Source organism: Cebus imitator, unplaced genomic scaffold (assembly GCF_001604975.1).
Source record: "Cebus imitator isolate Cc_AM_T3 unplaced genomic scaffold, Cebus_imitator-1.0 Scaffold729, whole genome shotgun sequence".
NCBI classification, from domain to species: domain Eukaryota; kingdom Metazoa; phylum Chordata; class Mammalia; order Primates; family Cebidae; genus Cebus; species Cebus imitator.
The window spans coordinates 275490-289794 of record NW_016108044.1 but is presented as its reverse complement, the minus strand read 5'-3'; the positions used below and the strand labels follow the sequence as shown (position 1 = coordinate 289794).

The following is a 14305-nucleotide window of genomic DNA, read 5'->3' as shown; positions in this document are numbered from 1 at the left end:
TGACCAGGATGGTCTCGATCTCTTGACCTCGTGATCCACCCGCCTCGGCCTCCCAAAGTGCTGGGATTACAGGCTTGAGCCACCGCGCCCGGCCTTCTTTTCTTTTTTTCTTTTCTTTTTGAGATGGAGTTTTGCTCTGTCACCTAGGCTGGAGTGCAATGGCAAGATCATGGCTCACTGCAGGCTCCAACTCTTAGGCTCAAGTGATCCTCCACCTCAGCCTCCCGAGTAGCTGGGACCACAAGTGTGTATCACCAGGCTTAGTTAATTTTGGTATTTTTTGTTGAAACGGGGTTTCACCATGTTGCTTGTCTCAAGTGATCTCAAGTGGTCTCAAGTGATCTGCCCGCCTCGGCCTCCTAAAGTGCTGGGATTATAGGTGTGAGCCACCATGCCTGGACTGAAATGTTCTTTAGACTTCTTATTAGTAGTAGTAGCATTTTGATCTTTCATGACCTTGGACTTCTGAAGATTACAGGTCAGTTATTTTGTAGACTATCCCTCAGTTTGGGTTTGTCTGATGTTTCCTTGTGATTTTCATGTCACTTTGCCTTTACTGTTGTGTTATATCGTTACTATTGTATTAACTTACCTTTCTTCCTTTTTCTCTCTCCCCTCCCTCCCTTCCTCCCTCCCTCTCTTCCTTTCCCGCCCTCCCTCCTGCTTTCTTTCTCTTTCTTCTTTCTTTCTTTCTTTTTTTTTCTGAGACAGAGTCTTGCTGTGTCACCCAGACTGGAGTGAAGCAGCGCAGTCTTGGCTCACTGCAACCTCTGCCTCCTGGGTTCAAGCAATCCTCCCACCTCAGCCTCCCAAGTGGCTGGGACCACAGAACGCACCACTACAGGCAGCTAATTTTTGTATTTTTTTGGTAGAGAGGTCATTCATCTTGTTACCCAGGCTGGTCTTGAATTCCTGGTCTCAAGCAATCCGCCTGCCTTGGCCTCCCAAAATGCTGGGATTACAGGTACAGGTGTGAGCCATGGCACCTGGCCTTTCTTTTCATTTCTTTCCTTTTTTTGAGACAGGGTCTCACTCTGTTGCCCAGGCTGGATCTGCAGTGGCATGATCATAGCTCACTATAGCCTTGACCTCCCAGGCTCAAATGATCCCCCTTCCTCAGCCTCCCGAGTAGCTGGCACTGCAGGTGCACAACACCATATCTGGCTAATTCTTTTTGTATTTTTATTTTTGAGATGGAGTCTCCCTCCATCACCTAGGCTGGAGTGCAGTGGAACGATCTTGGCTCACTGCAACCTCCACCTCCCTGGTTCCAGGGATTATCCTCTCGCAGTCTCCTGAGTAGCTGGGATTACGGGCACAGGCTGCCACGCCTGACTAATTTTTTGTATTTTAGTAGAGATGAGATTTCACTGTGTTGCCCAAACTGGTTTCAAACTCCTGAGCTCAGGCAATCCACCTGCCTCAGCTTCCCAAAGTGCTGGGATTATAGGCGTGAGCCACCGTGCCCGGCTCTTTTTGTATTTTTAGTAGAGACAGGATTTCGCCATGTTGGCCAGGATGGTGCCAAACTCCCCACCTCAAGTTATCTGCCTGCCTTGGCCTCCCAAAGTGCTAGGATTATAGGTGTGAGCCATTGTGCCCGGCCTAATTTTTTTATTTTTTGTAGAGACAAGGGTCTGGCTATGTTGCCCAGGCTAGTTTTTTTTTTGAGTCGGAGTTCCACTCTTGTTACCCAGGCTGGAGTGCAATGGCGTGATCTCGGCTCACCACAACCTCTGCCTCCTGGGTTTAAGCAATTCTTCTGCCTCAGCCTCCCAAGTAGCTGGGATTACAGGCGCCCACCACCATGCCTGGCTAATTTTTGTATTTTTAGTAGAGACGGGGTTTCACCATGTTGGTCAGGCTGGTCTCAAACTCCTGACTTTGTGATCCGCCCACCTCGGCCTCCCAAAATGCTGGGATTACAGACGTGAGCCACCGCACCCGGCTCCAGCCTGGTCTTAACTAAATTCCTTTCTGTCTGTTTCCTTCCTCCTCAGATTTGCTTAAAACACAGCTCTGATGAGCTTATAGTAGGCAGGAATCTTTCCGTAACAAGTCGTCAAAGACCCAGCTCAAAGCAAGAAAGGAGGCGCACTGGTTTACTGACTGTGAAGACACAGTTGGCTCCATGGTCTCAAACAGTATCATTAGGACTTTGATCCCTCCCTTAGCTCGGCTTTCTTCTGAGTTGTTCCATTCTCAGCCACCTCCTCCTCTCAGAGAGTAGCCAGATGGCAGTCAGTACTTGCAGATTCGTGTCTGATTTTTTCAGTAACTCCAGCAAAGGAAAGCTCTTCTCTCTGTGTCTCTCTTTCTCCCTGTCTCTGTCCCTTGTAATGCAAGTCTCAGATTTGACTCTTATTGGTTACTAGTTTTTTTGAGACAGAGTCTGCCGCTGTCTCCCAGGCTGGAGTGCAGTGTCATGACATTGGCTCACTGCAGCCTCCACCTTCCGGGTTCAAGCAATTCTCCTGCCTTAGCCTCCTGAGTAGCTAGGATTACAGGCGTGCACCACCACTCCTGGCTAATGTTTGTATTTTTAGTAGCGATGGGGTTTCACCATGTCGGTCTTGTCTAGATCTCCTGACCTTGTGATCTGCCCGCCTCAGCCTCCCAAAGTGCTGGGATTACAGGTGTGAGCCACAGCTCCTGGCCTAATTCCTCCCATTAACTACCAAACGAAGTCCAAATTCTTTTCTCAACATTCAAGGCCCTGTTGACGGGGTCTCGCTCTGTCAATCAGGCTGGGGTGTAGTGGCGCAATCATAGCTCACTGCAGCCTTGACCTCCTGGGCTCAAGCAATCCTCTGGCCTCAGCCTCCCAAGTGGCTGGGACTGCAGGCATGAACCAGTGCGTCCAGCCCCCAAATCTATCTTTTCAGACTAGTTTCCTAGATGAACCTTTTGCTTTAGCTAAACAGAACTTCTCAACGGCTTGCACGTCATACACGTCCTCCTTCTGCATCCGTGTTCATGCTGTTTCTGTTATTTGGGATGCTCCTTTTGTGGGGTGTATGTTTCCATGAAAGGAATCCTTTCCGTTGCCAGGATCAGTTCAAATGGCGCCTCTTCAAGAGAGGTTTCCTGATATCCAGCAGCTCCACGGGGTGTCTCTGTACCTCTTTCATGCCTTGGGGCAAATACCAAATATCTACTTATGTACTCATCTTGTCCTCCTTACTAGACTGTACAATTTTATTTATTTATTTATTGAGACAAAGTCTTGCTCTATCCAGGCTGGAGTGCAGTGGTGCAATCTCGGCTCACGGCAAACTCCACCTCCTAAGTTCAAGCGATTCTCCTGCCTCAGCCTCCCAAGCAGCTGGGAGGCGTCTTACAGGTGTCCACCACCACACACAGCTAATATATATACAGTTTTTTCCCGAGATGAAGTCTTGCTCTGTCACCCAAGCTGGAGTGCAGTGGGGCCGTGTCTGCTCACTACAACCTCCACCTCCCAGGTTCAAGCGATTCTCCTACTTCAGAGTCCTGAGGGGCTGGGATTATAGGCACCTGCCACCACACCCAGTTATTTCTCATATTTTTAGTAGAGACAGGGTTTCGCCATGTTGGCCACGTTTGTCTCGATCTCCTGACCACGTGATCTGCCCACATTGGCCTCCCAAAGTGCTGGGATTATAGGCATGAACCATCATGCTCAGCCTTATTTTTTTATTCTGTCTTTTTTAGAGACAGGATCTTGCTCTGTCACCTAGGCTGGAGTGCAGTGGCCTGATCATAGCTCACTGCAGCCTCAACTTCCTGGGCTTAAGTAATCCTCCCGCCTCAGCCTGCTGAGTAGCTGTGAATACAGGCACAGACCAACGCCCCTGGCTAATTTTTAAAAATTATTTTGGAGCTATGGGGGGGTCTCTCTATGTTTTCAGGCTGGTCTCAAACTCCTGGACTCAAGCAATCCTGTTGCTTTAGCCTTTTGAGTAGCTGGGATTACAGATGCATGCCACCATATCAGTTTAGATTGTACAGTTTCCTGAAGGCCATTATGCTGATGTCTTCCTTTGAAGCCCTCTTATATCGTATTGGTGCAAAAGTAATTTTGGGCTGGGCACGGTGGCTCATGCCTGTAATCCCAGCACTTTGGGAGGCCAAGGCGGGTGGATCACTTGAAGTCAGGAGTTTGAGACCAGCCTGACTAACATGATGAAACCCTGTTTCTACTAAAAATACAAAATTATTGGGGTGTAGTGGCAGGTGCCTATAGTCCCAGCTACTTTACTTGGGAGGCTACAGCAGGAAAATCGATTGAACCCAGGAGGCAGAGGTTGCAGTGAGCCGAGATTACATCACTGTACTCCAGCCTGGGTGACAGAGCGAGACTCTGTCTCAAAACCAGCCAACCAAACAAAAAAAATACCCAAAAGTAATTGCTGTTTTTGCCATTACTTTTTTTTAAGACAGAGTCTCACTCTTGCCCAGGCTGGAGTTCAATGGCGCAATCTCAGCTTACTACAACCTCTCCCTCCCAGGTTCAAGCAATTCTCCTGTCTCAGCCTCCTGAATATCCAGGATTACAGGTGCCTGCCAACACGCCCAGCTAATTTTTGTATTTTTAGTAGAGATGGGGTTTCACCATGTTGGCCAGGCTGGTCTCGAACTCCTGACCTCAGGTGATCCACCTGCCTCAGCCTCGGAAAGTGTTGGGATTACAGGAGTGAGGCACCGGGCCCCGCCAATAAGGTGTTTTGAAGCAGAAACCCACATAGACCGGGAGTGGTATAATGTCTATAATCCCAGCACTGTGGGAGGCCAAGAAGGGAGGATTGCTTCGGGCCAGGAGTTCAAGCCCAGCCTGGGCAACATAGAGAGGCCCTATTTCTATGAAAATATATATTTTTAAATTAGTTGGATGTGATGATGCACACCTGTAGTGCCAGCTACTCGGGAGGCTGAGGCAGGAGGATTGCTTGAGCCTAGGAGTTCAAGGCTGCGGTGAGCTCTGATTGTGCGACTGCACTCCAGCCTCTGTGGCAGAGCAAGACCTACAAAAAACGAACAAAATACAAAACAGAAACACTCGTAACACCCGGCCACGGACTGGTTGGTTGACAAAAGTGTGGTGGCCAGAGGCTGGCAGTAACTGCCCTGTATTCCCACCAGGGGCAATGTTTGCGTTCTCTAACTCGGTGTTTGTGGTAACTCTGTGCTCTATAGCACCACAGAGACAAGAGTCAACTGTACTTTGTGCCATCCCATCACCTGCTGGCCTCCGCTTTTGATGAGAAATCAATTGTCAATCTCATGGGAGTTTCCTTATACTCAGTGAGTTGTTTTCTCTTGCTGCTTCCAAGAGTCTCTTTTATTTTTATTTTTTAATTTTTTGACTCCCAAATCTCTTTTGTTGGGGGAATGGGCCTCTTGGGGTTCCTCGCTGCACGGCTTGTACATTGGCACTGCTTCCCGAGTCCCGCACAGGGCCTCAGAGGTGTCATCTGTCTGGAAGGCAGGCCCCACTCTGGCTGGGGCCTGTGGCTGTGCTGTTTGATGGTGAAGCCACACTCGCCCAGTGTCTTGCTATCATCCAGGAGCTGGTCATCCTGGCACATCTGCTGCTCATTGGGCGGCCCTTTGAGGATGCCCTCGACGATGCGCTTCAGCTTGAACACCGTGCTGGACTCCTTGGTGTCCGTGAAGATGGTGGTCTTGTGGCGCAGGATCATGAGGAACAGTCCTGGGGGCAGCGGGCCGGCCTGAGGGCAAAGCCCTGGACCCCCCGTGTGGCCCAGCCAACCCTGCTGCCCCCGGCCTGGCCCAGCTGTCTATCCCCCATGCCCACTCACCCGTGACTTTGTTTTTTTTTTGTGTGTGTGGGATTTTGGTTTTTTTTTTGATGGAGTTTTGCTTTTGTTGCCCAGGCTGGAGTGCAATGGTGCGACTCCGGTCACTACAACCTCTGCCTCCCAGGTTCAATAATCTTGTCTCCCAGGTTCAAGCAATTCTCCTGCCTCAGCTTCTCAAGTAGCCGGGATTACAGGTATGTGCCACCATGCCCAGCTAATTTTTGTATTTTTAGTAGAGATGGGGTTTCACCATTTTGTCCAGGCTGGTCTTGAACTCCTGACCTCAAGTGATCCACCTGTCTTGGCCTTGCAAGTTACAGGTGTGAGCCACTGTGCCTGGTCCCTGGGTCTCTTATGAACTGTCTGTTCTCCTGGGCAAAGCCTCTGAGCCCCTATTCTGGACACTGGTGGATCAGTAGGCTCTGGTCTTCGTGGTTTGCCCCTCGCAGCATAGGATCGCTGCTCCATGAGCAAGCTGGGAGGCGTGTGATTATGGTCCCAGTATTCTCAGACTGTCACCAGTGGTAGAGCCTTCTCTTATGATGTGGGTGAGTGCTGGCTGGAGGAAAGGAGTGCCCTACTTCTTTACCACATTCACCAGAAATGTAGCCTCTTCAATTTGGAGTTGGAGGGGATGAAAAATGCTGGCAGCATGCTCCTCCTGGTGAGATATGGTAAGCCTTGATTGGCAGCTGAGGGGAGAAGGAGCCTCTCATCTTGGCCACGTGTACTCAGAGAGGAGTTTCCTCCCAGCCGAACTGTGGGGGGAGCGCGGTCAGGAGACAGTTGGTCCTCCTGGTTTAAATGCCGCAGATGGCCTGGCACAGTGGCTCATCATGTTACAGGTAGTTACACAGGCATGAGTGGGGCTGGAGGGGGCTCTTCCCCACCCACCAGGAATGTCAAGTGATGGTTCAACAATTATCACATTGCCTCTCTAAATGTTATTAATAATTCGGCAGCCAGCACCAGAGAGAGACAGTCTCCTGATGGTCCACAGCTGTTACATTAGAGTGAGAATTGAATGCAGACAGCAGGGAGAAGCAACTTCCTGGGCATGTGCATTAAGAGACAAGATGGGCCAGGCGCGGTGGCTCACGCCTGTAATCCCAGCATTTTGGGAGGCCAAGGCAGGTGGATCACCTGAGGTTAGGAGTTCGAGAACAGCCTGGCCAACATGGTGAAACCCCATCTCTACTAAAAATACAAAATTAGCCGGGCATGGTGTCGGGCGCCTGTAATCCCAGCTACTCAGGAGGCTGAAGGAGGGGAGTTGCCTGAATGCTGGAGGGTGGAGGTTGCAGTGAGCTGAGATCGGGCCACTGTACTCTGTACGCTAGCCTGGGCAACAAGACTGAAACTCCATCACAAAACAAAACAAAACAAAAAAACAGACAAAATGGTGGAGCATGACTTCCGGGGGCAGACCACCGGAAAAGGGAAGAAAACCTGAGATGGGCATGCATACAACTTCCTACGTACACTATGCATGCTCACCTTCCCAGGGTAAGGAGGGCACTGTGCATGTGGGCAGCCTATCCTAAAGGCAGAATCATGGGAAAGGGGCCAGCCTATAAAATCCTAGGATCAAGGTTGAACACCACATTTGATGTTGGTGCCCACTTGGGTCTCTTCCAAGTGTACTTACGTTCTTTCCTGTTCTAAAGCCTTTTAAAATAATCTTCCACTCCTGTAGTGAAACTTGCCTCGGTCTCTTTTTCTGCCTTATGCCCTGCAGTTAAATTCTTTCTTGGGTGGAGGTAAGAATTGAGTTTGCTGCAGGCCCATACAGATTTGTCACCAGTAACTTGGATACCTTCCACTGGTAACAACGCTTGTAATCCCAGCGCTGTGGGAGGCCGAGGTGGCAGAATTGCTTGAGCCTAGGAGTTTGAGACCAGCTTGTGCAACACAGTGAGACCACATCTCTACAAAATAATAATAATAAAAGTAAAAGCTCAACATCATGAAAATGGTCTCAAAGAAAAAAAAGTGATAGAATTCAATGCCACAGATTCTCACTGTTCTTACTGAGTTTTAGTAGATTTTCTTTCTTTTCTTTTTTTTTTTTTTGAGACGGGGTTTCACCATATTGGCCAGGCTGGTCTTGAACTTTTGACCTCAGGTGATCCGCCCACGTCGGCCTCCCAAAGTGCTGGGATTACAGGCGTGAGCCACTGCGCCCGGCGGAGTTTTAGTAGATTTTCTTGAATAAAGTTTATTCAGGCTGGGTGCGGTGGCTCACCTCTGTAATCCTAGCACTTTGGGAGGCCAAGGCAGGCGGACCACCTGAGGTCAGGAGTTTGAAACCATCCTGGCCAACATGGTGAAACCCCGTCTCTATTAAAAATACAAAATTTAGCCGGGCATGGTGGCACATACCTGTAGTCCCAGCTACTCGGGAGACCAAGGCAGAGGAATTACTTGAACCCAGGAGACGGAGGTTGTAGTGAGCCGAGATCACGCCATTGCACTCCAGCCTGGGCGACAAAGTGAGATTCCATCTCAAAATAAACAAATAAATGATTAAAAATAAAATAAATAAATAAAAGTATGTGGCACCTCTCCCCCTCCCCCTCCCCCTCCCCTTTCCCCTTCTTCTCTCCTCTCTCCCCTTTTCCCCTCCTTTCTCCCCTTGCTCTCCTGCTCCTGCTCCAGCCACATGATGTGCCTGTTCTCCCTTCACCTTCCACCATAAGTTTCCTGAGGCCTCCCCAGAAGCCAGGGAGATGCCACCATCATGTTCCCTGTACAGCCTGCAGAACCATGAGCCAATTAAACCTCTTTCTTTTATGAATTACCCAGGCATCCATTTGATTTGGGTAGAAAAAAATAATAATAAATAAATAAGTAACCCCGGCTCACGTATTTATAGCAATGCTAAGAATGGATTAATACACTAGGGGACATCGAAGCTCTGAGACGACAGTGCCGGAGCTCTGTGGATCTGTTCCCCAGCAAAACAAGCAAAGCTGGTGAAAACCATAAAAAACAAACAAACCACTGAAAGTTTCTGGGAATTTTCCTAATGCCATATAATAGACCAAAAAAAAAATTTTTAATTTTATTTACTTTTATTTTATTTTATTTTATTTATTTATTTATTTATTTATTTATTTATTTTTTGAGACAGTTTCGCTCTTGTTACCCAGGCTGGAGTGCAATGGCGCGATCTCGGCTCACCGCAACCTCCGCCTCCTGGGTTCAGGCAATTCTTCTGCCCCAGCCTCCTGAGTCGCTGGGATTACAGGCACGCGCCACCATGCCCAGCTAATTTTTTTTTTTTTGTATTTTTAGTAGAGATGGGGTTTCACCATGTTGACCAGGATGGTCTCGATCTCTTGACCTGGTGATCCACCCGTCTCAGCCTCCCACAGTGCTGGGATTACAGGCTTGAGCCACCGCGCCCGGCTTTTATTTTATTTTTTTATTATTTTATTTTATTTTATTTATTTATTTTGAGACGGAGTTTTGCTCTTGTTACCCAGGCTGGAGTGCAATGGCGTGATCTCGGCTCACTGCAACCTCCGCCTCCTGGGTTCAAGCAATTCTCCTGCCTCAGCCTCCTGAGTAGCTGAGACTACAGGGGTGTGCCACCATGCCCAGCTAAGTTTTGTATTTTTAGTAGAGACGGGGTTTCACCATGTTGACCAGGATGGTCTCGATCTCTTGACCTCGTGTTCCACCCGCCTCAGCCTCCCAAAGTGCTGGGATTATAGGTGTGAGCCACCGCACCTGGCCCTAATTTTATTTTTTATTGAGACGGAGTCTCACTCTGTTGCCTAAACTAGAGTGCAGTGGCGCAGTCTCGGCTCACTGCAACCTCCACCTCCTAGGTTCAAGTGATTCTCCTGCCTCAACCTCCCAGGTAGCTGGGATTAGTAGTAGGTGCGCGCCAATCATCTCACACCAGGTCCCACCTCCAACACTGGGGATTGCAATGCGACCTGAGATTTGGGTGGGGACACAGATCTAAACCACATCCTCAGCTTTGCCTTTCAGGCTTTTGGGTTAGTCTGTTGTTTGCTCCAACACCTGTCTACCACTTCAGGCCATCTCAAAGTTAAAATTCCTACCGTTGGTCGGGCGCAGTGGCTCACGCCTGTAATCCAGCACTCTGGGAGGCCAAAGCGGGTAGATCACCTGGGGTCAGGAGTTCAAGACCAGCCTAGCCAACTTGGTGAAACCCCGTCTCTACTAAAAATACAATAATTAGCTGGGCCTGGTAGTGCATGTCTGTAATCCCAGCTACTCAGGAGGCTGAGGCAGGAGAATTAATTGAACCTGAGGCGGAGGTTACAGTGAGCTGAGATTATGTCACTGCATTCCAGCCCAGGCGACAGAGCGAGACTTCGTCTCAAAAAAAAAAAAAAACCTACTTGTTATCCAATGAAGCCTCCTTGGAAAAAAAAATATTGCCTGTAAATGTTTCTGACGAATGCCTCCTGGGGAGAAGGCCTTTTGCACTGGTCAAGCTCCAGGTGAGGTCAAATACAGATGGACTTGAAAGTGGGATCTTCCAGGGAACCTCAAGACAGCTCCAGTAATGACAGTTCTTTGGGAACACAACTTTGAAAGAACTCCAGCTTTGATTTACTCCCTCAGGGGCCGCCAGCTTGCACTGAGAATGTGAGCTTTTATTTTTCAAGGTTGCAGCAGAGCTGGAGAGTGCAGGCTGGGACTAGGGCAATATTTATTTATTTATTTATTTAAGTTAACTTTATTTTTTGAGACAGTGTCTCGCTCTGTCACCCAGGTTGGAGTGCAGTGGTGTGATCTCTCTGCTCACTGCGACCTCCACCTCCTGGGTTCACGCGGTTCTTCTGCCTTGACCTTCCTGGTAGCTGGGATTACAGGTGTGCACCACCACGCCTGGCTAACTTTTGTATTTTTTGGTAGAGATGGGGTTTCACCATGTTGGCCAGGCTGGTCTCGAACTCCTGACCTCAAGAGATCCACCCGCTTCAGCCTCCCAAAGTGCTGGGATTACAGGCATGAGCCATTGCGCCCGGCCACCAGCCACTTTTTAAAATTCCTTGAACGCCACAAGATTTGCCTGTTCCCAGTACTTTCCCCATTTTCTAAAATTTCTCGGAAGTGGTCTGCAGTGGTTCCAAAACGTTATCATAGTGCCTTTCAGCATTTTGAGGGATGGACTGCATCCAAATCTGGGGTCTTGGACATTTCAGTTGCGTTAGCGTCCTATTATCATTCTTACTTCTTTGAGGCTTCAATTTCCACTTAAGTATGGCCCTTAAAGCATTTTAATCTGGCAGAAGACATTTCTAAGAAAAAAAAAAGCATTTTAATCTTGACTGCCATTCCCTTTATAGAAAACACAGGCCGGGCGCGGTGGCTCACGCCTGTAATCCCAGCACTTTGGGTGGCTGAAGTAGGTGGATCACGAGGTCAAGAGATCGAGACCATCCTGGCCAACATGGTGAAGCCCCGTCTCCACTAAAAATACAAAAATTAGCTGGGCATTGTGGCAGGCACCTGTTGTCCTAGCTACTCGGGAGGCCGAGGCAGGAGAATCACTTGAACCCGGGAGGTGGAGGTTGCAATGAGCGGAGACCAAGCCACTGCATTCCAGCCTGTGAGACAGAGCAAGACTCAGTCTAAAAAAAAAAGAAAGAAAGAAAGAAAGTGGAGAGCTTCTGCTTCCCCTTGGTCATCTGTTCATATTACAACATCTACCCTAAGCAGTGGGCCTATTTCTTCCTTTTTCTTGCTGCAGATATAGCTATCAAAGCCCTTTTGTTGTCTGTATAGCATGTTTTGTAATCTCAGCTCATTCCAAGTTACAGCCACACCTACACTGTTTTCACAGGTTTGCAGCGGCTTTTGTGTTTATCCCTGGGTTAGGCGGCTCTTCTTACATCTTCTGTTATCACAGAACTTCCTGTGCAGCCACTTCGGCTCCTACAAATGCTATTCCGATTGCTTCTTCATCGGGACCTCAGAGGGAGGAAGGAGTGGCTGGTTTTTGGGGGAGGCGAGAGGAGGTTGGATATTCTTGAAATGATAAATAAAATGATACCTATTAGTTCAGTGTTGGAATACAGATAAATATTCCTTACATGTAATGAGATAATTGTTCATTAATTTAGCATCCTATGATTAATTCAGCATCCTAATAATCATTGACTTTGTCTTACTCACCTCGAGCACATTAATTCACAATGACACACTGCTTTTTCCCTTGGCTTTTGTTTCAGTTATTTACGACTGTGTGGTAAATGATCCTAAAATTTAATGGCATGAAACAACCATCTTTTTTTTTTTTTGGCAAATGCTCGTTGATTCTGTGGGTGGAGTTTGGGAAGGGCAAAGTGGGAAAAGCTCTACTGGGCTCTGGGATATCTGAGTCTTAGCCTCACCTCAGTCGGGGTGGCCTGAACAGCAAGGGTAACTCTAATGGACGAAGAGGGAACAACCGGGGCTGGGGAACTGCTTTGCAGATGGCTGCTTTACTCACATGCCTGTCGCCTGCGCTGCAGTGGCAGGAGGGTAGGCTCAGGCTCACAGGGGACTGAAAGCCACACAGCCTGCATGTAAGAGGGCAAGCCGCATGTGAAAGCACAGTTGGACTTTTTTTTTTTGAGACAAGAGTCTGGCTCTGTTACTCTGGATAGAAGGTAGTGGTGCGATCTTGGCTCACTGCAACCTCTGCTTCCCGGGTTCAAGTGATTCTCCTGCCTTAGCCTCCTGAGTAGCTGGGATTGCAGGCACCCACCACCACACCTGGCTAATTTTTGTATTTTTAGTAGAGACGGGCTTTCGCCAGGTTGGCCAGGATGGTCTTGAACTCCTGACCTTAGGTGATCCACCTGCCTCGGTCTCAAAAAGTGCTGGGATTACAGGCGTGGGCCACCGTACCGGGCCTTCTTTTTATTTTTTGAGATGGAGTTTCGGCATGACCTCGGCTCACCACAACCTCTGCCTCCCAGTTTCAAGTGATTTTTCCACCTCAGGCCCCGGGGTAGCTGGGATTACAGGGGCCCACAACCACATCCAGCTAACTTTTTGTATTTTTAGTAGAGACAGAGATTCTCTATGTTGGTCAGGCTGGCCTCAAACTCCTGGCCTCTGGTGATCCACCCGACTCAGTCTCTCAAAGTGCTAGGATTACAGGCGTGAGCCGCCACGCCCGGTTCTTTTCTTTTTTTCTGAGGCAGGGTCTTACTCTGTCACCCAGGCTGGAGTGCAGTGGTGCAATCTGAGATCACTGCAACCTCCGCCTCCCAGGTTCAAGCTATTCTCCTTCCTCAACCTCCTGAGTAGCTGGGATTACAGGTGCTCCCCACCACACCCGGCTAATTTTTGTATTTTTAGTAGAGACAGGGTTTCACCATGTTGGTCAGGCTGATCTCGAACTCCTGACCTTGTGATCTGCTCTCCTTGTCCTCCCAATGTGCTGGGATTACAGTTGTGAGCCACCACGCCCAGCTGATTTCTCGGTTTTAGGCACTACCTGTTATCATTTTGAAGGCTGAGGCTTTACAATTCTTCCACCTCCTCCCTACAGCCCATATCGCTATTCTTACACATGCATGTGTGTACTTCCTGTCTTCATTCTTCCATGTCACTGTGTTCTGAGATACTCAGAGGCTGTATCCTATAGCTATGTAGACACTGTTCACGGCTGAACCATGCACTTAACACAATCACTCTTCCCTGCACTGTTGTTCCCTCCTTCCCCTCCACCCCACTGAGTTAATTACGTTACATTTTAGTTACTGTGTTTACTTGGTATGTAACACTAGTTCAGTCCTGAATTATACCTTGAGATGTCAATCCCTTATCACATTCAAATACATTCCATTTTCTATTGGTTTTATTTTATTTTGCTTTATTTTATTTTGAGATAGGGTCTTGCTCTGCACCCGAGGCTGGAGTGCAGTGGTGCAATCATAGTTGATTGCAGCCTCAGCCTCCTGGGCACCAAGCGATCCTCCCATCTCAGCCTCCAGAGTAGCTGGGACTACACATGCATGCCACCACACCCAACTAATTTTTAATTTTTTTTTTTGTAGAAACAGGGTCTTGCTATGTTGCCCAGGCTGGTCTTGAACTCCTGAGCTCAAGCAATCCTCCTGCCTTAGCCTCCCAACCTGCTGGGATTACTGGCATGAGCCACCATGCCCAGCTGCACCATGTATACATTTCTAAACAGGCTTAGTTCTGCCTGTTTTGGACTTTATAAGAATGCACTTGGCCAGGTGCAGTGGCTCATGCCTGTAATCCCAGCACTTTGGGAGGCCGAGGTGGGCAGATCACCTGAGGCTGGGAGTTCAAGACCAGCCTGGCTAACATGGTGAAAACCCATCTCTACTAAAAAAAATACAAAAATTGGCTGAGCGTGGTGGCGCCTGCCTATAATCCCAGCTGCTTGGGAGGCTGAGACAGGAGAATTGCTTGAACCCGGGAGGTAGAGGCCGTAGTGAGCCGAGATTGTGCCATTGCACTCTAGACTGGGAACAAGATCGAAACTCCGTCTCAAA

General features: G+C 48.6%; 1 pseudogene; it reads right to left on the bottom strand.

Moving 5' to 3' along the window:
- The window catches only part of LOC108296627, a 17672-nt pseudogene extending 4387 nt beyond the window's left edge, over positions 1 to 13285 (bottom strand).
- Between the last annotated feature and the right edge of the window lie 1020 nt (positions 13286 to 14305).